This window comes from Macaca nemestrina, chromosome 8, assembly GCF_043159975.1.
Source record: "Macaca nemestrina isolate mMacNem1 chromosome 8, mMacNem.hap1, whole genome shotgun sequence".
In the NCBI taxonomy this organism is placed as follows: Eukaryota; Metazoa; Chordata; class Mammalia; order Primates; family Cercopithecidae; genus Macaca; species Macaca nemestrina.
In genome coordinates, this window is record NC_092132.1 from 152,942,358 (window position 1) to 152,967,493 (window position 25,136).

The window sequence follows — 25,136 nt, forward strand, 5'->3', positions numbered from 1 at the left end:
CGGGGTTTCACCGTGTTAGCCAGGATGGTCTCGAACTCCTGACCTCGTGATCTGCCCACCTCGGCCTTCCAAAGTGCGGGGATGACAGGCGTGAGCCGCCGCGCCCGGCCGAAAACCTCTTACTTTTTAAGGGTCAGTGACCAAAAGTATTTCACATATCTAACTCAACAGTAACCCAATTAGAATGGATAACTGAAAAGTGTGTGTTACTATGACATCTAAAGCAAATAAACACGTGTTTCTTATCATACAGTTTCATAAGATTTTATGAAATATTTTAATTTTTAAAATCTGAAACCAACATTTCACATATCTGATTAAGTCAGCAGTAACTCAATTAAAATGGATAACTGAAAAGCGTGTGTTGCTACAAATTCTAAAGCAAATAAACCTGTGTTTCTTATCATATGGTTTCACAGGATTTTATGAAATGTAATAATTTTAAAAATCTGATAACCAATAGTGAAGTGAGATCAGTTTGTGTGGAAAGTTTCTGTATGGTGGTTTGTGGGAGTGAGGTAGGTTTCAGCCCTTAGTCTTTGATGTCACTGATGAATATGACAGGGGGATGATTATCAAGGCTCAGTTTCGGTGCCGGCTGAACTTGGGTCTTGCTTCCTTCTCCCCTCCCCTGACAGAATTCAGCCTTTCTACATCTGATATTCAAAAATCTAACCTTTTCTAGTCTCTGATTGAAACCCTCTTTTGTTCTTTAGTGACCATCGGGTTCAGGTGGGACTTCGGGCACCCCGGGACAGAGCCTGCCGCTGTGACGTCTGAATCCACCCCTGACTTTCTGGACTGTTACCAGATGGCCTGAGGAAGTGTCATGTTGGTCGGTAGGCAAAACGTTTACGAGGAATCCATCCTCACTACTGTTTATCCATTCTTGACTTTTCTTCAAAGATTTATCAAAATTCTGGACTTTACAATTCTCCATAATTAAAGGTGAGAGTATAGGGGAGAGTATGGGGGAGAGTATAGGTGAACGGCACATGTGCAGACAACCGGAGGGTTCTCTAAAGACTCATGGATTCCTCCAGAATCCAGTGGTGAAGACGACCAATTTGTTTATTCTAAGTGTCAAGTTTTACATTTTAGCTGTTCAATCAACACTGAATATATATAATGCAGACACGCACTGAACAACAATGAAATCATTTAACTGTTAAATCAACACTGAATGTCCATAATGCAGACACATGCTGAACAACAACGAAATTTCAGGCACTCATGATTGAGAAACCCCGCACCCCTCTTCACAGACAACTTTTGTTACAGGATTTCTGGCCTGTTTCATTTTTCAGACATGTTCTATGTCTATATAAACAGATATAGGTAAATGTCACCCCCCAAAGGGGCAACACCAAATATCTGACTGGGTCCAGGGGCTCTGGCACACACTGGGCAGCACAGACCGTGGCCGGCAGGCACATCAGGGTGTGTGTCTCAGTCCTGACCTCACAGAACACAGGACATCTGGGGTTCTGCGTCTTGCTATTTTTCAAGGAGACACACGACCTTTGAGATCAGTCCGTGCTGCACGTAGGGCCTGGCCTCACTCATTTTACGGGCTTCACGGTGCTCCCAGCACAGATGCACAGTGAAGTGGTCGTTTTCTTACAGATGGACACTCATGCTCATTTCCCGTCTTTCATTCCTGCAAACCCTGTTGCAAGAAGCAGCTCTCCTTCTACATGTGTGAGCATGCGGGCACTTCAATGGGATGAATTCCAAGTTAATTAACTGAGTCGAAAGGTATGTGCATTTAATTTTATTTTTTATAAATATTTTTTATTCTGGTAAAGTACAGATGACATAAATTTGCCATTTCACTGATTTTAAGTGTGTAATTATGTGTCATTAAATACATTCATAATGCTGCACATCCATCATATTTCCAAATAGAACCTCTATAATCATTCAGAAATAACTCCCATTCCCTCTCCCTCAAGCCCCCAGAAACCCCAGATCTATTCTTGTCTCCATGTGTGTTTTCTTCTCGTTGCTTAAGAGTTCTTTGTACATTTGGATACCAGTCCATTACTGGATGTGATTTGCAAAGATGTTGTCAAATCTGTGGTTTGTCATTTCATTCTCTTCACTGTCTTTCAGAGAGCAGAAGTTTTAAATTTTAATGAGGTCCGATCAATCTTTTCTTTCCTAGGCTGCCTTTGGTGTTGTCTCTAAAAACTCATCACCAGACTCAAGGTCACCTGGGTTCCCTCTGATGTTAAATTCTAGAGTACTGTGTTTTACATTTAGGTCTGTGATCCATGTTGAGGTAACTTTTATGAAAGAGTTGAGATCTGTGTCTAGATTTTTGGCCCAGAATGTAGCCTATCTTGGTGAATGTTCTGTGTGAGCTTGGGGAGAATTTGTGTTCTGCTGCTGTTGGATGAAGTAGCCTACAGATGTCAGTTAGATTCAGATGACTGATGGTATCACTCAGTTCAACCCTGTCCTTGCTGAATTTATGAATCTCTGCCTGCTGGATCTGTCAATTACTGATAGCAGATGCTTAAAATCTCCAACATTAATGATGGACTCATCTATTCCTCCTGGCAGTTGTATCAGTCTTTGCCTTATGCATTTTGACACGCTGTTGTCAGGTGCATATACATTAAGGATTGCTGTGTCTTCTTGGAGATTTAATCCCTCTATTATTGTATAATGTTGGACCAGAAACTGGATGTCTTGGCTGTGGCTTTTCACAAATGACCTTTATCATATTGAGAAATTTTCCTTCTACTTCTAATTTTATAAGAGTTTTTATCATGAACAGTTATGAGATTTTGTCAGATACCTTTTGTGTGTCAACTGAGATGTGCAGGTAGTGTTAATTGATTTTCTTAAACTGAACCACTTTTACATTCCTGGAATAAGTCCCACCTGCTCACATGTCTAAACCTTTTAATACACTGTTGGATTAGGTTTGCTGGTAATCTGTGGAGAATTTCAGCATCTACATTGATAAGGAATATGGTTTGTGATTTTCTCTTCTATGACCATTTTTATCTGGCTCAGCTACCAGGGTAATGCTGGCTTCAAGGAATGTGTTAGGAATTGTTTCCTCCACTTCTATTTTTTTGGAAGGGTCTGTGGATTTGTGTTGATTCATTTTTATATGTTTGGTGGAATTCACCAGTGAAGGTATCTAATTCTGGATATTTCTTTCTGAGGATTTTTTTTATCATTATAGATTCAATCTCTTAACTTATTATAGATCTGTTGAGATTTTGTAACTTGTCTTCAGTCAGTTTAGATCATTATCACTGTTTTATAAATTTGTCCATTTCATCTGGGTTAGCCAGTTTATTGGTGTACAACTGTTCATAGTATTGTCTTAAATCCTTTTTATTTGTGTGGTCGGTAGTAATGTCCCCACTTTCCTTTCCAATTTTAGTTATGTCTTCTTTTTTCTATGTCAGTGTCATTAAAGGTTTGTCAATATTTTGGTCTTTTCAACCAACCGACTTCAGTTTTGTTGGTACTCTATTTTTTAAATTTAATTTAATGATCTCTTTTCTACTCTGTGTTAATTCCGTCTGACAGCTTTCTTCTCATTCATTGTGGTGTAAAATTAGGTTATTTATCTGTGCTGTTTCTTCTTTTTAGACATAGGCTATTAATTTTCCCCAGAGCACAGCCTTTGTAACCATCTATAAGTTTTGGTATGTTGTGTTTTCATTTTCAATTATCTCTAAATACGTATTTCCTAACTTATCTTGTAATTTCTTCTTTGACCCATTGTCAAATTTCCAGTTTTCCTCCTGTTATTAATGTCATTGTTGCTAAAATGTTACTTTGACAAAAATTAGGTGGGTGTGGTGGTGGGTGCCTGCAGTCCCAGCTACTCAGGAGGCTGGGACAGGAGAATTGCCTGAACCCAGAAGGTAGAGGTTGCAGTGAGCCGAGATTGCACTACTGTACTCCAGCTTGGGTGACATAATGAGACTCCATCTAAAAAAAAAAAAAAAAAAACCTCTGTATGATTTTAATCTTTTACAATTTATTGAGACCTATCTTTTGGCCTAACATTTGGCCTATTGTGGACAATGTTTCATGTACAATTGAGAAAAATGTGTATTTCCATTGTTGTCAGGTGGATGGTTCTATACGTGTCTGTCCAAGCCCCATGTTTCTTTGTTAATCTTCTGTGTAGATGTCCTGCCTACTATTGAAAGTGGTTCATTCCAGCCTTCAACTATGACTGGAGAACTACCCCTTACTTTCTTCAATTCTATCAATGGTTGCTTCACATATTTTGGGACTCTGTTTTTGATTTTGGTACATATATCTTTAAAATCATTATATCTCCCTGGTGAAATAGACCCTTCTGTCAAGGCTTTGTCCTTGGTTTTCTTAATTATTGTCTTTTTTGTTGATTTTTTTGGAGTGAACGATTTTGATTTCCCTTTTGTTTCCTGTTGAGTATATATTTTAAAATACTTTCTTTGAAGATAAATTTAGAATATTAGGATTAAACATAGAACCCCAGATTTATAACAGCTCCATTCCTCCCTTGCTGTCACAGGTTTCATCTTTTTTTTTTTTTTTGAGATGGAGTAGCCCAGGCTGGTTTACAGTGGTTCAAGCGATTCTCCTGCCTCAGCCTCCCAAGTAGCTGGGATTACAGGCACCCACCAGCATGCCTGGCTAATTTTTGTGTTTTCAGTAAAGACAGGGTTTCACCATGTTGGCCAAGCTGGTCTTGAACTCCTGACCTCAAGCAATCTGCCCGCCTTGAATTCCCAAAGTGCTAGGATTACAGGCGTGAGCCACGGCGCCCGTCCTGTCACAGGTTTCACCTTTACACATTGAGTGCGCAGTAACGTGATGTATACTTATCTTTTATGCTGTCATTTTTTAATTTCTATAGCAACAAAAGGCGGGGTTACAAACCAAATACATAACATTGTTGGTTTTCCTCGTTACCCATGTATTCACTGTTACTGAAGACCTTTTACTTCACATAGCTTTGAGCTACTGCTGCTGTCCTTTTACGTCAATCTGCAAGATTCCCTTTAGCATTCTTGTAGAGCAAGTCTCAAGTTTCATTTATCTGGGAATGTCTTACTTCCTCCTTCATTTTGAAGGATAGTTGTACTGACTATAAACTTCTTGATTTTTTTTTAAGAACTTTATTATCCCATTCTCGTCTTCCATGGTTTCTAGAGAAACCAAGAGAGAAGCTTTTTCTGAAAAATAAATAATCATCCTTCGTGTGTGATGAGTCACTTCTCTTCTGCGGCTTTTGGGATTTTCTCTATCCCTCACTGGTTTGATTATAACGTGTCTTTTGCAAATCTCTTCATGTTTATCTGACTTGAAGTTCATTATGCTTCTTAGATTTGTATATTCATATCTTTCCTCAAATTTTGGATGTTTTTGGCTTTTATTTTTCCAAATATTCTTTCTTTTCATTTCTTTCTCTCTTCCCTTTTCTGAGACTCTCGTAATGTGTAGGCTGATCAGCGTGATGATGTTCCACAGGCCCTCAGGTTTTGGCTCCCAGTTCTTCTCTTTTTCTTTCTGCTCCTCAGGCTCCACAATTTCATTTGTCCCATATTTATCTGTAGACTCTTTCCTCTACCTGCTCAAATCTGCTGCTGAAGCTCTATAGTAAATTTTTCATTTATTTTTCTCCAGATTGTCTGTTTTTTTTTGTTTGTTTTAATTTGATCTCTTTAATTTTCATTTTCTTCATACATTGTTTCCCAGTGTCCTTTAGTTTTGGGGCATATTTAAGAAAGCTTTAAAAAATATTATTTGGGGCCAGGTATGGTGGCTCATGCCTATAATCCCAGCACTTTGGGAGGCCGAGGCAGGCAGATCACCCAAGGTCAGGAGTTCAAGACCAGCCTGACCAACATGGAGAAACCTCGTTCTTTTAAAAATACAAAATTAGCCTGGCCTGGTGGCACATGCCTGTAGTCCCAGCTGCTTGGAAGGCTGAGGCAGGAGAATCACTTGAACCCAGGAGGTGGAGGTTGCAGTGAGCTGAGATCACACCATTGCACTCCAGCCCAGGCAACAAGAGTGAAACTCCATCTCAAAAAAAAAAAAAAAAAAAAAAAAAAAAAAAAAAAAAAAAAAAGATTTGCTTTGTTGCTCTGAATGAGCCATACTTTCCTGTTTTTTTTTATATGTCTTCTAATCTTTTTGTTGAAAACTGGACACTTGGATATTAGAACGTGCTGTTCTGGTTTGGCTGTTTTTGATTGTTGAAGGCTGGTATAGTCTGTTTAGTGACTTTCCAAACTATTTTTTGAAAACACTGTATTATTTGCTGTGTGCAGTCACTGGAGTCTGTTTCTTAGCTTGTTTCAAGCTAGTCTGATGACAGATATTTCATTAAATGCCAAGAGCTACAAACCAAAAGACAAACACACCTTTCCCATTCTCTGCGGGCACTCTGTCCTGAGGCACTTCTACATGTCGCCTGGCTTGCAACGAGCCCAGGGACCAGCTTGAGGGGAAAGTTATGGATCTTCTTAGGCCTTTTCTGCACACATTGACCTTGTGTGTGCATAGCTTTGTGCGTTCCCCCATGTACATGGGTGCTTTTTTGAAAAACGGTGGTAAAATATTCATCTTAACCATTTCATGTGTGTAGTTCTGTGGTGTGTTAGGGACATTCACACCATGGTGCCACCATCATCTCCAAAACGTGTCCTTTTCCTCATCTGAAACTCTGTGCCCGTTTCTAACTACCTAGTTCTTCTTCTCTCCAGCCCCAAGTCCCCGGCAGCCTCCTTTCTACTTTGTCTTTATGAATCTGACTGCTTTCGTACCTCATGTGAGTGGAATCACAGTCACTCTCTTTTTGTGACTGGAGAATTTCATTTGGTAGAATGTCTTCAGGGTTCATCTATATTGTGCCATGTGTCAGAATTTCCTTTCTTTTTAAGGCTAAATGTTCTTCTTTGACCCGTCTAGGCCCCATTTTGCTTATCCATCCATTCACGTGTCTATTGTACACATGGGCTGCTTCCACCTTTGCTACTGTAACTACTACTGCTTGAACGTGAATATACAATTATCTGAGCCCTGCTTCCACTTCTTTTGGGTGTACGGCCAGAGTGAAATTTCTGGAGCATAGGAAAATTCCATGTTTATTTTTTGAGGATTCACCATATCATTTTCCATGATGGGAACATCTTTTTATATTCTCACCAGAAATGCACCAGGTTTCTAACTTCTCCACATCCTTGCCAACACCTGTTCTCTTCTTTCTGTTGTTGTTGTTTTACAATGACCACTCTAATGTGTGTTGACATTTCCTTGTGGTTTAGCTTTGTATTGCCTTAATAATTAGTGATGTTGCTGTGCTTATTGGTCATTTGTAAATCTTCTTAGAGAAATATCCAAGTCCTTCGCCCATTTTTGAATCAGATTATTTTGCTGTTGAGTTGTAGTTATTTAGTGTAGATCTCAGTCCATTTTCAGATCGATATATGATTTGAATTTTGATATATGATTTGATATCTACTCCCACCCCATCCCTTTCATTCAGCTGAAAGTGTCCTTTAACGCACACAAGCTTGAATTCTTATGACGTCTAAATTATGTGTCTATTCTTCGGTTGCTTGTACTTTTGGTATCCAAGATCACTGTCAAGTCCAATGTCATAAAGCTTATCCTCTCTGTTTTCTTCTGAGAGTCTTATAGGTTTAGTTCTTATGTTTAGGTCTTTTATCTGTGAGTATTGTTTGTATGTGGTATAAGGTACAGGTTCAACTTCATTATTTATATGTTGATACCCAGTTTCTCCAACATAATTTATTGAAAAAACTGTTCTTTCTCCATTGAATGATCTTGGCACCCTTGTCAGAAATTATTTGACAACATACACCAGGGTTTATTTCTGGCCTCTCTATTCTGTTCCATTGGTCTAGATGTCTGTGATTATACCAGCACTTACCACACTATTTTGCTTATGATAGCTCTGTAGTAAGTTTTGAAATCAGGAAGTGTGAGACTCCAATTTAGTTCTCATTTTTCAAGATTGTTTTGAGTATTTGGGATCCCTTGCAATTTCATATAAATTTTAGGGTGGATTTTTCTATTTCTCAAAAACCCACTATTAGTAGTTCTGACATCTTAACAATAGTAAGCCTTTCAATCCATGAACACAGCCGTCTTTCCATTCATTAGTGTCTTTAATGTCTTATAGCAACAGTTTATAGTTTTTGGCATACAGTCTGTCTCCTCCTTAGTTAAGCTTATTTCTAAGAATTTTTAAAATGCTATTATAAATGCAATTATTTCCTTCTTTTTAAATTGTTCATTCTGATAGTATATGGAAACACTACTGATTTTTGTGTGTTAATTTTGTATGCAGACACTTTGCTGAATTCCTTTTTTATAACCTTTTGTATGTGTGTGGGGGGAATCTTTACAGTTTTCTAATATAAGATTATGTCATCTGCAAATAATAATTTTACTTCATTCCAATTTGGATGATTTTCTATTTTTTCTCTTTTTTTGCCCAATTTATCTATCTAGGACTTCTACTATGATGAATAGAAGTGGCATTTCCTGTTCTATAAAAGGAATTCAGCAAAGTGCCTGGATACAAAATTACATGCAAAAATTAGTAGGTGTTCCCTATACTATCAGAATGAACAGTATAAAAGGAAAATAAGAAAATAATCCCATTTATAAAAGCACATAAGTAGAGGGCAGGCAAGGGCACACTTGCCTTGTTCCTGACCTTACAGGAAGAACTTTCAGTCATCCGCTGTTGAGTGGGGTGGTAGCTGTGGTTACACAGGTGCTCTCGAATGTCCTGATTTACTGAAGGAACTCCCCCAGCTTCTGCTCCCAGGCTTTAGGTGGTATATGGTATGTTTTCGGTGTAATTTTTGTCCCAGCAGGTTGCTGGAGGCCTGCAGTGTTTATGGTATGTTTTCAGGGTAATTTTTGTCCTGGCAGGTTGCTGGAGGCCTGCAGTGTTTCAAACAATGTCCCTAATTTCTCTGGCCTGAGTTTCAAGTTGGGTGAAGCACAGATGAGGACCCTGCATTCTTCGTTACATAGACAGAACAGAAAAACACAAAAATGTATAAATAAAGTCCTTATAGACACCCAGGGATGACTGTAAGGGGTTTACATCTCATGAAAACTGTAAGGACTAATTTCTTTTAAGCCAAATGTAAAATAAACATATGAATTATCTAAACCAAACAAAATAATGCTGAAGATCATAACTTCAGTAGCCCCACAAAATCCCAGAAACAACAGCCACTAAAGATGGGGACCTGTGGAAGGCCGAACACCTCACATATGTTGTCTCTCATTTTCACAACTCCCTAACATTGAGAGATGCTACTTTCATTTTTTAAAGAAGGAAGCTAAACTCAGAGTCAAGAAGTCACTTGCTTAGGTCACTGAATGGGAAGTGGCAGAGCAAGCTTTTTACGCAGGCCACTCTGATGCTCCCGAGAGATATTCCTGGGATAACCTCCAGGTGGGGTCACCTGCCAGCCCCTACAAAGGTGGAAACCAAATGTGACACCTCCTGCACAGTTATTCTTAGCTGTATTTGTCCAACTCATATCTGTGTTACTTCAGCTGGGTATATATATGATTATTACCTTATGCGCTATATATATGAATGACAGACGATTATGTCAAGTGCGATTGCAGAGAACACAGATTGTGCTTTTCAGCTTATCTTGTGCAGTACTGAGGGGTGCTTAGCATTTATTATAATTGATGGTGATCCACAAAATATGGATTTATAAGTACAGGACCCCAAAATGTTCATGTAGCAAGAGGTACTTAGCTTTCGATAAATTACCCTTCTTGCTTTTATCGATCATCTTCCTTCATTCTCTCTCCTCCCACTCCATCAGAAGTACTTCCACACTGTATTTATCCTTAAGGTACAGCCATATCAATTTAATTATTATTGGATAAGAACAATTGCACCCATCTTTTTTCTTATCCTACTTTCTTCTTTTAAAACAAAACTGGATTAATGTTGCCTACAAATCATTATGGAAGCTGTTTTCCTTACATCTCCCGCCTTTGCTGTCAGTGTTTAGTGCTTGTTTTTGGAACAGGTGGGTTGTCACTCTTTTTAAAATCTCATGTACAACTTTCTCCATACGTGAAACCTGGGCACTTGAAATTCCTCCTCGTTCTGTCAGGTGCAAGGGCTTCCAGAGTGAGAGATCCATGTCGTCTTCATCATCAGGGCTGGCTGCACCTGCCACCCTGGGTATGGGGCCACAGTGGCCAGCGTCCTGTGTCTCTGTAGACCATGCCCAGGTCTCCTCGAGGAAGAGTTCAGTGTGGACACAAAATCTGTCATCTCTTAGTTCCTTTCAAGGACACTCTGGCCTGCTCTCATGAAACCTTCCAGTGGTTTCAGTTGCAATTTCATGAATATTAAAATGGCCTCTGCACTGAAGAATGCAGTAAAACCCCTCTGCCCTGATTCTGCTGCTGACCTTTGCAGTCTGAGAAATGAGCTGTCTGGAAGAGGTTGAGTGGCTAAGCAGCCTTCTAGGGTCTGCACTCACCTCACAAATGGAAAAATTACCTCTTCCCTTCTGTGAGAGTGCATCAGCAGCTCCATTTACGAGGGAGGCAAATGGCCTCAAAACCCCATCTCCCTCCACCTCCTGGGCTCCGCTCAGGGGCAGGCCAGCCAGGCCTGCAGGGTGCCTCCTGAGAGTCCCGCCTTCTCCTCAGTGCAACGCAGTGTTGGGCAAGCACCAGATGCAGGACTAATTTAGCTCCTGTGAGAAGCAAAACCCAGAGACCAGAGGAAAAAACACCAGGGAGGAGGCATCCACTCCTCCCAACGAGACCCTGGGCCTTAGGGCTTCCTGTGGACTCCTGAGTGTTGGGGAGTTAGGAGTGTGTTCAGAGGCATGGACGGAGGACTTTCTACTTATTCTCCATTAAGAGAGGGTTACACCTTTAAAAAATAAATAACCCATTAAAGCTAATGCATAAAACCAGGGCAGTGCACAGCCCAGCAGGGTCTGTGAAGCTCAGATCTTATTTCCAGGTCAGAGCTCCTTCCCTTCCATGGGAAATCTTGGAGGAAAACACTCCTCTTCCCCTTCCTCCTTTTTCTTTTCTTTCGAGATGGAGTTTCACTCTGTTGCACAGGCTGGAGTGCAATGGCGTGATTTAGGCTCACTGCAACCTCCGTCTCCCAGGTTCAAGCAATTCTCCTGTCTCAGCTTCCTGAGTAGTTGGCACTACAGGTGCCGCCACCACGCCCAGCTAATTTTTTTGTATTTTTAGTAGAGATGGGGTTTCACTGTGTTAGCCAGGATGGTCTTGATCTCCCAACCTTGTGATCCGCCTGCCTCAGCCTTCCAAAGTGCTGGGATTAAAGGCATGAGCCACCGTGCCCAGCCCCCTTCCCCTTTTTGTTCATTGGCTTTTTCCTCTTCCAAGGACACTCACTCCCCTGCGAGGTGGAGTCCAGGAACATCCAACCATCTGTGTCCTTACGAAGGTCCATCCTCGCAGCCTGCGGCCGACAGCTAAGAAATGATTCCTGCAGCGATGGAGTCTCCAAGGACGTGCATGTTTTTCTGAATCTACCAAAGGCACAGCAGAAGGAGGCGAGTTACATACAGCCTGAGGTTTTGGAAAACACCTGAATTAGAGCTGTGAACAGCGGGACCTTGGCATAAACCTTGTGTTGCGTTGAGGGGGCCTCCCACCACTGCCTCTGCTGTGGTCACAGCCCTTCCCTGAGGAATGAGGAGATGGAACCGGCCATGGCTCTGCTGCCGAGGGAAGAGAGGGGCACTGTGGCAAGAACAAGCCCAGCGCCTCCTTCAAACATCAGAGGCCTCCTGACATCCTCTGCAGGACTCATCCCAACCTGGAATCATCTCCGCCTTGTTTATTTGTAAAATGTGAAGCTTATGTTGGGCCCTTCCTTATCCTCCACCCTCTCCTAGCGTCCATCAGGCAGGGACGCCCATACACGGGCAGGATCGGGACCATCAGGATAGCGACAGCGAGAAAAAGAGTGAAAGCTTGGGTGTCACGTACTCGATGTCCAGCATGAGCCTCAGACCTACCTTGAGCTGATCATCTTCAAAAAAACACTTTAAGAAAAAAAAAAAAAAAGTGGAGGTTGGAGGGTGTCCTAAATTTCAAAGCCGATCAGTTGCTATTGAGAGCAGAGCTTGCAGCAGAGATGAGCTTTTCCCGTGCCTCCTAGGCCCTGGAGCTCGGGGCATGATGTCCAGGCGGAGGCCTCTAGGGGAGGAGACAGCAGTTTCCATGGAAGGGGCAGGATGTGCTGCTGTCAGGACAGAGTCCTGCAGGAGGGCTCAGGTCTAGCTCCCACGTCAGGTATTGATTGGAGAAAGACCTCAAGCTCAGAGGACCTGCAGCCCTGGGGGAGCCAGAAGGGCTTGGCTAGCCATGGGACACAGCCACGCTACCTGTGAGAAACGGCCCGGCCTCTTCCACGGCCAGAGGAGGGGTTGGGGGGTGGGCAGCTCTGTTACTCAGCTGCAGAGGCTGCACAGCCAGGAGCTGGAAGCCACGTGCGGCCAGGCAGGGCCGCTTCCCACAGGTGAGGGTGGTGAGCCCCACCAGACGAGCTCAGAGTGGACGCCGAGCCGCAGGGAGGACGCTGAGCTCAGTTCACGCAGCAGGCTCTAGGGTTTATCTACCCGGCCTCGCTGGCTGGAAATATTCGCTTAGATAATAAGGATGAAATCACACATAGAAAACGAAGAGAACTGCAACACACCCCGCACACTTATTTCAGGGGCTGCTCTCGCTGTTCCCGTGCTGTGTCCCTGGATGTGAGGCCTGTCCTGTTCATGGTGCAGTCTCAGAAAACATGAGGGATGCCGCTGTCCCCATCTCCTAGGCTGACGTCCAGGAAGCTGCAGCTTAGACGCTGGGCAGGTGAACCTCAAAGCTGCACTCGGGATTCTCACCAAAAACTGGCCCCCTCACCTCCAACTCCAATTTGTGCTGATCCCACACCCGGCAGGGTCTGCTTCGCGTCGGGACTGAACAGGGACAAGGGGGATGGTCAGTGCTTGATAGGTACTGAGCACGGCTCTATGTCCCCAGGTGCTTCGCAGAGGAAAGATGGCATTCAACTCCTGTTATGCATCTGGGGTGGGCAGAGCCGCATTTCAGCCGTGCAAACAAATGCCAGTGTAGGGAGATAAAACGTGTCTGGTGAAATCCAGTCCAGGGCCCCCCTTCCTACCCTTCCCCTCAGTCCCCTGCAGGGTCCAATTACCCACTCCAGGGGCCAGCCCACGTATATGTGTGTGTATGTGTGTGTGTGCATCTACACACTGTACACATATGCACACTTTGCACACAGACACCCACACATGTAAGGGTGCTATCAGCTTTTAATATTGCTAAGGGCTGAATTTGGTTTCCCTGACAAATCCCTATGCTGAACCCTAACACCCAGCGTGGCTGCGTTTGGCATGAGGAAGTAGCGAAGGTAAACCAAGGTAGCGAGACGGGGACTCTGATCTGAATGGATCAGGATCTTTCAGGAAGAGACACCAGCCTGTCTCCCTGAGGACACGGCGAGCAGGCGGCCAGGAAGAGGCCCTCCCCAGGAGCCAGGTCTGCCCACGCCTTGATCAGCCTCCGGAACGGTGAGAAAATTAATTTCTGTTGCTTAAGCTGCTCAGTCGGTGGTGTTTTGTTGTGGAAGTTCCAGCAGATTAAGACGAAGTCATTTGGGTTGATTTTCAAATTTTCCTTACATAAGAAAGTTGCTTCAGATCTACCCTTGACCTCCTTTAAAAGTGCAGCCCTGTGGGAATTGTAGATGATAATAATTATGATATCATTTGGTTTTATTCTGAGGAGCTCACAGTACTTTAAAAACATAACTGAAAAATATTAGATTGGGAATAGCATTATTGCTTCTAATTTGCAGCCAACATCAGAAGACAAGCTTTTAAAATGAATGTCCCAGCAGGAACGAATCTGCTAGTTACTGAGCTGAAGGTGCGATCGAATTCTGAAAACCGTGTTTCTGTTGGAAAGGGCTGTTCCTCCATATGCGTTTATGCTCACCTCATGCAACCTGGCATTCCTAAGATTCCTAAGAGTATCACAAAGAGTATTATTAAGCATCCTCACAATTTTATGGAAAAACATTAGATGAGATCCACATGTGAAAGAAGGGCCATGAGACTCTGTTTCCGGATTTCGCACTTGTTTATTCACTTGTATGGTGGAGACGCCACTGAAAATCCAGGGAGGCCAGACAGACCATCCGTGTGGCACCCTGGGTGGCCTCGGGTGGGGGGTTCTGTGGATGGTCAGGATGGGCACCCACTGCAGAGCCCACAGCTGTGCTGCCCTGCTTGCTACCCACCACCACTCTGGGCCCCTGAAATGCCATCTCGCATTTGGTCAAAACCAAACTTAATTTTGCCTACTTCTTTGTACCGTACACATTCACATGTCAGTAATCCAACTTAAAAGTTACCCACGAGGCTCCCATGCTCTGCCGGCAGCATTGGTCTAGATGGCAGTAACAGCCTTTGCCCACCTTTGCTCCCCTTGGGCCCCTCTGGGTCATTCAGCACGAATCACTGAGAGAGACACAAGTGCCGCAGCTCGACCCAGCCGTGGGAAGAGGTTCTCCCCCTGTTCCTGCCTCAGGCCTGTGTTACTGCCCCTGGGAGCTCGCTGGGACATTCGAATTACCACCACTTTTTCATGAGCTAGCCACGGCCAGCATTATATTGCCTCTCAAGACAGTCTTTGCAAATGGAAGCCTTTATTTTAATTTTTTTATAAGGGGATTGTCTTGCCCTTTTGTAAATTCTAGTTACCCCCTCTGCTGCACACGAATGCTTGTCCTGGGGCCCTAGGCATCTACTGTGGCCGAGGTGCCCGCTGCAGTATCCCCGGTGCTTAGCACCAGCCACGCTTCTGCAGGGCACGTGGACGGGCAGGACTGTGGCTGAGGTGCCCGCTGAGGCGTCCCCCCATGTTCAGTGCCTGCCATGCTTCTGCAGGGTGCACTGCCTCTCAGCGCTCTCCAGGGCCACAGGAGCACACTCAGCTCCCTCCTGTGTGTCCCCATAAAACCATATTTATACCTCAGTACAGAACGTGTCACATGGTGATCCAGGGCTTCCTGGTATCTCCACCGAGGGACAGCGACAGTGCCAGGCCTGGGGCCATCGCATGGAAGGATGCGGCCTCTGTAGGCTGCAGGACAGACAGACCAGAAAGTGGGCGCATTTGGTGTGTGGGGGGTTTAGATAACTTCAATTATATGACTTTTACTTGATCCTTTATATAGTTGCTGAAATAAGATCACATCCTGGATCGTCCCTATCTCACATGGTGTCTGTTCACATGTGCCACGTTTCTCCTGTCTCACGTGGTGTCTGTTCACACGTGCCACGTTTCTCACCAAGTGAAATACACGATTTAAAGCTCTCACTGAAGCGCTGGTTCTTAGAGAGATGGCCAACAACCTCTAGACTCTAGAACATTCTCATCCTAAACAGCAGGGGAGACGTGTTTTTCTGACATACGTTTACACGGAAGTGTTAAGATGTATTTGTGGATACGAATGCATGCCTTCCGCAGGAGACTGGGGGTAAACTCAGTACCTGGAGGTCCGTGTCATTCTCATCGCTCTGACTGTGTCCTTTCGCAGGAGACTGGGGTAAACTCAGTACCTGGAGGTCCGTGTCATTCTCACCGCTCTGACTGTGTCCTTTCGCAGGAGACTGGGGTAAACTCAGTACCTGGAGGTCTGTGCCATTCTCACCGCTCTGACTGTGTCCTTTCGCAGGAGACTGGGGTAAACTCAGTACCTGGAGGTCCGTGTCATTCTCACCGCTCTGACTGTGTCCTTTCGCAGGAGACTGGGGTAAACTCAGTACCTGGAGGTCTGTGCCATTCTCACCGCTCTGACTGTGTCCTTTCGCAGGAGACTGGGGTAAACTCAGTACCTGGAGGTCCGTGCCATTCTCATCGCTCTGTGTTCTTCCCGCATTACTGTGAAGACATCTTTCCTCTCCCCACGTTCATGAAAACCGTGCAGCAAAGAGGGAGAAAAGGAACAGCGTTTGCCGGGAACCTGCGCGTGCCAGGCATGATCCGAGGCTTTTCCAGCTCTCCTGGAGTTCCATCCTTAGCACAGGCCCTTCGGTCTCCAGTTCCCATTATCCGGGATGCTCAACTCTGCCTTGGGATTGAATGACCTCCACCCCACCCCAGTGTCACGCAGCCTCCACAGACTCAGGATTGCAGGCCCGGCCTCTCTGAGCCCCGCATGAAACATCCCCTCCACAGCACTGCCCTGAGTGGCTCGGGGGCAGCTCTGGTGTGGCCGTGCACCTGCCACACCGTCCGCACGTCAGCGTCACGTTCAGGGACTCACGTGCCACATTTCCCACAAAGGAACCCAAAGGGCCTTTGATGCTTTAAGTGCCTCCTTTGCAAAGTGGGGAGGAAAGGGCTGTGTTCTCTGTTCCCAGGATGTGTCAAAATCCCACGTTCAGTAAGACTTTGCATAGATCATGAAAGCAGCTTTTATGCTATCCCAGAAAAATATTTATTCATGTAGAATTCCAGAAAGAATTTAATAAAATGCACACTCTGCAAGCTAGGCTGTGACAAAGATCAGCACGAGCACCAAGGCTCTGCTTCCTAGAGACACACATACAATCTGAGGGCTAAGAAATCTCCAGTGATAACATCTCCCTTGGATCTGGATAATCGCGATCCATTTTGTTTTTGGAAGTTACAAGGCACATGCAGCCGGTGTGCCATGGAGATTAAAGGAACGCTGAAAATCTCTTGAAGACACTCGTTGGAATTCATTTATAGAGTTATAATTGAGGTTCTAGAAAAGAACCCATGATAGAACACGGATCATATGTATTCAAGAAGAGTGCTGAATTTATGTCCATTGATTTCTAAGCTCTTGGTCATCAAGGGTCCCAGCCCACCTGCACCACGCAAAGGGAGTCAGAAACCCGGGGGCCTGCATTTCATCCACCATGACTCCACCCTGCAAAGCACCCTTCCGAAAATCAACACTCAGGGGAAAGCTTTAAAGGCACTGGGCGAACAGCGGGCAAAGCCAAAATAAAAGCGTTGTTGGCAGACACCCTTCCAGGGATTTCATTAACGCGCCTGGTGACCTTCAAAGGCGAGTCGCACTCCTCTGCATCCGGCTGTCTCCTGGCAAAACCAGGATAATAACTCTCACGTAGCCTGCGGGCATGTTGTGATGCTTCATTAATTAAGGCTCCTGAAATCGTTTCCAATTCCCAGGCAGGTGCCAGGAGAAGGTGTGTAAATGACGGCTTCTGCTATGAGCAAAACGGAACATCTCTTCCCACTTCCCTGTCATGAGGGGACGATGGTCAGGACACACCCCACAGCTCCCCTGCCCAGTGTCACCCGTCCTTGGGTGCACAGAGAGACTGAAGCCCTGAGTGGGTTTTATTCTGTTTGTCTTTAAAGGATCCAATTTGGCTTTTATGAAACATTTCAAAGCCCTTTGGGATTTATAGTCATAATCCTACATTGACCCATGGCACCCTGCCTTTGTGGAGAGCAGTTTCCAGGAGCAGGCGCCGACCAGAGCCCCTTTCACTTCAGTGGGGCAGGATGGCTGGGGTGCTCCAGCAGGTCATGGTGGACAGCGACTGTGCTTTCCGCTGTGGCTGGGGGCCCACAGCCGTTCCTGGCTTCCCTCCCCTCCTGGTGGCTGGAAGAAGCTGCCCAGGGAGAACTCCAGAGCCACCAAGGAGGGCAGAGCCTGCAGCTGCTGCGCTGGGACTCCAGGCCCACGGTCACCAGGAAGCTTGGTTTTTGAGGCTCTGTCATCTTCAATATGCAAATGTGCTGTGAGTATCTGCCCCATGGACAGAAAGAGGTGGCACGGAGGACTTTGAGGTTTTCAGGTTCCCGCCTTCAGTCTGATTGGCACTCACTCTTGCCACCACGTCTGCTGTAAGGGAGGCCAGAACATGCAGGCACCCAAGGAGACGGGTTTGTGAACAGCCCGCAGACCCCACTGCAACGTGGGCCCAGTGGATTTCCTGTTTGCTGTTTGCCTTTTAAAATTAGTTCCTTTCCCTCTGCTCAGCGATATCACCCTTCTATTAACAGTGACTATGTGACTCCTTTTTTTCTCAAGTGAAGTTTAAATATATTGTAAAATCTTAATTTATATCATATCCAGTATACAAGTCATCTACTGCTATATAACAAAACTTGGTGACTTAAAAAAATAAGCTTTTCTTCTTTTTCCTTTTTCTTTTTTCAGACAAGGTCTTGCTCTGTCACCCAGGATGGAGTGCAATAGCACAATCTCAGCTGACTGCAACCTCCACCTCTCAGGCTCAAGCAATCCTCCTGTCTCAGCCTCCCTAAGTGCCAGAATTACAGGTGTGCACCACCACACCCAGCCAAAATAAGCTTTTATAATCTAAATCTCTCACACATACAACATTATTTCAATGGGATGGCTTTATGTTTTAAACATTTGGTGACAGATAATAAAAAGCCTATTTACTCTTAATTTTAAAAATCCAATTCGACATTGACCCAGTAGTGCCGCGACACAGGTGTGACGCCACACCGTCCTCGCTGTCAAGAGCTCACCAAATCGCGGGAGAGAAACGCGCCTCCATTGCCAATCACACTTAGAACGTGACGGTGAGAATGTGTTTTAACACATGGTCTCAGTGACTCATCAGAAAAATGGGGAAAACAGTGCCTCAAACAGGAGACACCATAACAACCTCACCAGTCCCTCATGGACGACGACGGAGGATGCCAATCACAGGCCGGCTTCTCCGAGATTCTAGTGTGAACAGGACATTTTTTGCCTTAATAAGACAATGTTTACCAGCCCAAGGAGGATGTGACCAAGAAAATTAAATTCTGTGAAACCTGAACAGCCGGCAAGGGGAGAGGTGGGAGGTGATGTGTGGGCCCTGAGGGACCACCAGCTCCTCCACCGAGTTTTGTCTGAATTCCAGGAAGCGAAGGCGAGTCCATTCTCTTCTGCCCAGCAGGGAGTCCTGGTGGCGGCCAGCCAGCGAGCCACCTTCCCACAGCAACCTTTCTTTCTAATATGGTGTAAGGCACCTGCAGCCTGGTACTTGTTTTGCATCAAAATCAATCAGGTTCAGGACCTCAGCACACCCGTTTCTGAAGATAATAAACTACTTTTTAAATATATTGCTCAGTAAGAATACCAGATAGAAAGAAATACTAACAATATCCAATGAAAACAAAATTTTTAGTATGTGAAGAAGGAGTCTCTGGGATTCACTTCACCCCAGCTCCAAAATGTTAATTATCATTTGTTGGTATTATAAAGAATGGGGAAGGGCTGAGGCTGGGCACTGTTTCTTTGATTTCTGAGAAATTCTAGAGACAGCAGGCATGATAATTTTTTTCTGTTCAGATTGGAGGTTAATGGTTAAGGATGTGACAAATAAATTTTAGCACAGAAGGAAATGAAGAAACACGTAGGTTATTTCAGGAAAAAATCCAGGCCCAAAGGAAGATAATGGGAAAATCTCCTGTGCCATTAATCTCACTGAGATAAACTGCACAGGAGTCCAGAAAAGGGAGGCACAGGGAAGGAGCCATGGCTGAGCCATCCAGGAGCCCTGCCCACTGCTGCCTGGCTGGGGGCCGTGCTCCACGCCCGAGTACCCCTGCATTGCACCAGGAAAGGGAGAGGGCATGTGGGCACATGTGTGTGTGAGAGAGGGAGACAGAGACAAAAAGACAAAGAGACAGAAAGAGGAAGACAGAGACAGAGAGAGAGGGGGAGACAGGGAAGGATTTAGAGACACGTATGGATTAAAACTGGGGACCCTGCTCATGCCTCCCTCTTTCTCCCCCAGTGGGGGTCAGGTTGACTTACTCAACGTTTACTCCAGCTGCTTTGGACTCAAAACCCTGGATAAGCACCTGTCTTAAGCATGCAGAAAAAGAGAGACGAGGAACGGCCACCACGCTGTGGGGGAGACAGACATGCCCAGGGTCCCAATGCAGGGAGGACAGGTGCTTAGGGGCACTCGGAGGGGATGCTGACCCATGCACGGGGCACTCGGAGGGGACACCGACCTATGCATGGGGCACTCAGAGGGGACATCGGCCCACGCACAGGGTGGGCATTATTGCTGGAGGAGGCAGCGTAGGATTGGGATGTGTGCATGAGCAAGAGTGAAATGAAAGAGCTTGGGAGGGTGTTCCGAGAAGAGGGGTGACATGAGTGGAAAGGAGGCTTGAGACAGCAACACCAATGTGGCCAACTCCAAATAATTCCTGGGTCAGAAGGAAAGTAAAGCCCCATCCACACAGCCTTTCTCAGCCTACAAAGTGTCCAAGTGACGGAGGCTGTTACATTGGGTAACACAGTATTTGTTGTCTTTTTGCTCAACCTACTTTCAAAAATATTTCAGGGAGAATTTAAAATAAAATTATACCACATGTAAACATAGGTTATTGAAAAGGTATAAAAGGAACAGACCGGGCCAGGTGCGGTGGCTCACGCCTGTAATCCCAGCACTTTGGGAGGCCGAGGCGGGCGGATCATGAGGTCAGGAGATCGAGACCATCCTGGCTAACAGGGTGAAACCCCGTCTCTGCTAAAGATACAAAAAATTAGCCGGGTGTGGTGGTGGGCTCCTGTAGTCCCAGCTACTCGGGAGGCTGAGACAGGAGAATGGCATGAACTCGGGAGGCAGAGCTTGCAATGAGCAGAGATTGTGCCACTGCACTGCGGCCTGGGTGATGAGCAAGACTCCATCTTAAAAAAAAAAAAAAGGAACAGCCCGAAATTGTGTAGAGAAAGGAAAGAGATGAGCTATTCCTTCACCTGAGAAGTCAAGTTGATCACGCACACTCCCAGCTGCCCAAACACCGCAGCACCGTCCCAGCCTCCCTGACCGGCGGGACAGGCTGTTTCCAGGTGGCTGATGGGACTCCGACAGGAGTCTGATATCCACAGGATATCAGACCACACGCTAGGGCCACCTCTTCTCCTGTCCTTCCACATTCCTTGGCCAGAAAGAGCCAGGGCAGAGGGAACCCAGTACCTTTGTTGTTTGTGAGTACAGGTGACAGAGCTCACTTTCTAGCCAGCAGAGGAGAGTGCTGATGAGCAAAGCCTGCTTCCCCCCACAGCCAGTGCTTCTGGAGGGTGCCCAGGGTTTTTGCTGTTTTTAATAACAGGCTCAGCTGACACACCTCAATTCATATGTCTTCAGAGTCAGAACATTCTACTGAATTTTCCTCATTGATGTTACATCTCCAAACATTTCAACCACTAGCATTTGTTTTTCACATCTTTACTGAAAACCTCTCATGTCCCTACATCTGTCTGGCCCCTGGATTCTGTGATTAAGAGTCTTTTGAGAGTGGACCTTTTGTAACAGCCAAAAGTTAGTCAAGGGCAAGACTGGAGAGAAGGTTGGGTGATCAGCCTAAGCCACACGACCTGCTGAGCAGCACAAGGTGTGGCTGGAGGGCAGGGAGATGGATTTGCTTGTATGATGAAAACCGGCCCCAGGGGGCTCAGTGTTGGGAATGGTGTTGGGGTCCACAGCACACTGGAATACCCAACTTTGAGGAGGATGTGCATCCACTTATAGAGTCTTAGATTTTAAACTGGAAGGTATCTGGGGATCCCTTAGCCTGATCCCCTAATTTTAAAGACAGGAAATATGCTAAGAGTAGGCAGGGGCTTCCCCAGAATTACTCCCAGATTAGGAATGGCAGGGCTTCGAATATGCCACAAAAGCCCTCTGTGTCATGGGCTTCCCTCCACCACGGGAAACATGGCACTGAAGGGGGCCATACGTCTGCCTTTCATTCGTGCCTCACCATGCAAAATTTTCCCTTTGACCAATAATTCACTCTCGCATGTGGAAATCATGACTTTAGAGAGTAACGCCCATGGTAGAAAAAGAGCTCCTCCTGCTTGCTTTTGGTTTCCATTTTCATGCTTTTCCCATCCCTTTATCTTGAGTCCACAAGAATCCTTACATGTTAGCAGAGTCTCTTGAAGACAGCAGATGTTTGGTTTGTGATTTTCCATCCATTCTGCGAATCTGTAACTTTTAACTGGAGCACTTACATCATTTACGTTCAACATTAATATTTGAGATGTGAGACCCATTTCCAATCATCGTGATGACTGTTACCTAGATATTAAGTTTTCTTCACGGGGTTATTATCTTATAGGCCCTGTGAGTGTCATGCTTCCAGGAGGTTCTATTCTGGTGCATATAGACCTTTCGTTTCAAGCTTTAGAATTCCTTTTAGTATTAGTTGTGGGGCTGGTCTGGTAGAAAAAGTTCTGTGGATAGATGTGGGAGGTGGTTGTACAATATTGTGAATGTCCTTAACACCACTGAACAGTACACTAAAAATAGTTTAGGTAGTAAATTTCATGTTATGTCTATTTTTCCACAGTGGAAAAAAGTAAGGCCATTTCTTTAAAACACACCTTACACAGTATTGTTTATGTTGACAGCTCCAAGCCATCAGACCTGAGCATAAGCTTTGTACACACAGCATTTTAGCATTTAAACTACATACTGTCTGGAGTGTAAAATGGATACATAGTCTACAGTCTCCCAGAAAACACAGGAGAGTGCATGGGAGGAAATTAAAGCTCAGCCACCGTCCTGCCACAGAGGCCTCTGCCTTCCTGGTCTTTCTGCTGTGTCCACTGTCTCCCCATGGGAGCACCTGTTTCCTAAAGGCCTCTGTGGGTAACTTGTCTCTTACAATTACTAACCTTTGATCCATTATAACGGGTTTAGAGCCTTATATGGTTTTATCCTCTGATGACAATTAAAAGCTATTAAAGATCTGGTCAATAGTCTCGTGGAAGGGCAGGAGCACTCGTGTGCTGGTCAGACGGCCCGAAGTTCAAACCCTGCCATCACTACATAGGCACCATTTGTCAAGCGGGACCATCACATGCAAACTGCAGGTGTATTGTAAATGACAACTCGATGGAACTGGATGCACTGTGTAGTGTCAGGCGTGCGACAGACGTGATTCCTTTCCCGACTTTCTCAGCTTTGCTAACTCCCCGTCTTCGTTTTGCTCGAGTCCGGCTGACTAGATCTGCTTAGAGAGGCCTGTGATGACTCATGTCGCACATTATATAATAGAGTCAGAGCCTCTTCTCTCAGCACCTGCAACCCAGGTAGGAATAAATCCCCAACACCAACCACGTCACTGAGATAATATGACAGGGACCCTGAACAGGGGTTGGTTAGTTTTCCACTTGGTGCATAGAACCTTTTTCAGCAGCTACTCCTTCCTTTATGACTACATCTTATCCCCAGAATCTACCATTTGATCTGTCTTGAGTATCAATAGATGGTCAAGAATATACTGAATTGAATAAAACCACTTACAAATCATCTTAAATATCTTAGGAGAGATTCTCTTAATTCCCATCACTGCTGGAATCCAGTGGTCAGAGGTCACGAGCAGGTTCTCCTCCTCCTCGTAGGTGGTCCACAGCACAGCGATTCCTGCCTTCGCGGAGGAGGCTGAGCTCTCCGGGGGTCGCACAATCTCACAACATTAGCCCGGGGAGTATTTCTGTGAGAACACTGCACGGTGGAGGCTTCGCCGTTCATCTCAAAGGCAGCAGGGACTACGTAGGAACGCAAGCCAGGCCAGCCCCCAGGAACAGGCATTCCCAGGACTGCACTGAAAACTGTGACAAGCAAAGCTACTGGCATCCACGAGGAACAAAAGGAGCAAGGCATGAGCTTTTACAGCCATATCCCCACACGCAGATCTTATTAATACTGTCCGGTGTGCAGAACGACTTAAAAAATAGAAGAAGGGAACCCTGCAAAATAGACAGGCCATATGCGTAGCAACCACTCTGTGAACTAACAGTGGAATTGAGGTGGAAACCCTGTGTCTCAAACTAAAAAAACATGACTTGTTAAATGTGTCTTCTACATGTAATAATTTTCATTTCCTCCAATTTGGTCAAATAAGTAGATGCCTCTATGTATTAGCAATCCTATAACAAACTTACTGATCCATGTACCTTATCCAACCTTTAAATGGTTTCTGATGAATCCTGCACTCCCAATACTGGCTACTAAGACATAAACACAGCTAAATGCAGACATTAGCTTTCTCCAGGCTAGAAACAGCCTGGGGTCTCAATTCAGAAGCCTTCATAGAGTACATTAGCATTGCCAGTTCCCAGACAGAAGCAATACCAGCTCTATCTGCCAACGTCAAAAGAGAAAACAGATTCAAAGGGATTTTTGTTTTCCTTAGAGGTTTTCTTAAATTCAGTAACTCGCATGCATAAATGACTTGCATTTTCTAAGTCCTGAACTTCATGTTAAAAATCTTACATGATTTTCTACAAAGCAAGCCAAGCAACTGAATTCATTTGAAGCCTAAGGAGCAATGAACATTGTGTAATAGTTCCCCTAACAGAACCATGTACACACACTGAACCGAAATTAGTTCCCCTCCTAACAGAACCACACACATACACACTGAACCGAAACTAGTTCCCCTAACAGAACCATGTACACACACTGAACCTAGATCCCCCCCTAACAGAACCACGCACACACACACACATTGAACTGAAACTAGTTCCCCTCCTAACAGAACCACACACACACACATTGAACTGTAACTAGTTCCCCTAACAGAACCACGCACGCACTGATCCAAAACTAGTTCCCCTCCTAACAGAACCACGCACACACACACACGCTGAACCAAAACCAGTTCTCCTAATAGAACCATGCGCGCGCGCGCACACACACACACACACACACACACTGAGCTGAACAAATGAAGCAATTGGTTCACATTATAAAACTGACCTTTTTTAAAAAAAAAAATAATTTGCTAAGGTTTATGCCTGCCTAAAATAACTTGCTGATGGCCAGTTCAAGCATAAGCCCTCATCGTATTTAACATTCTCATTCTACTGAGACTTGGTTTTCTCCTCGAATGCGCTTGTGCAAATCAAGTCACTTTCCCCACATGGTCTAACAACTCTAATCCTTCCACAGGAGTTGATTTGAATCCAGAGACACTGGGAAAGTGGTTCAGCACAGCACAAAGAGGGTGCACTT

At 45.0% G+C, this 25,136-nt stretch overlaps 1 protein-coding gene and 1 long non-coding RNA gene across 9 annotated transcripts in view; one reads left to right on the top strand and one right to left on the bottom strand.

Annotated features, from left to right (window-relative positions):
• LOC105491902 (DLG associated protein 2) overlaps window positions 1–25,136 on the bottom strand; it is a 921,137-nt gene that overhangs the window by 360,970 nt on the left and 535,031 nt on the right. The window lies entirely within an intron of this gene.
• Window positions 12–18,414, top strand: LOC139355952 (uncharacterized). The gene is made up of 4 exons (XR_011607315.1): window positions 12–132; window positions 717–839; window positions 1,627–1,758; window positions 18,293–18,414. It is a non-coding gene; the product is annotated as an uncharacterized lncRNA (long non-coding RNA).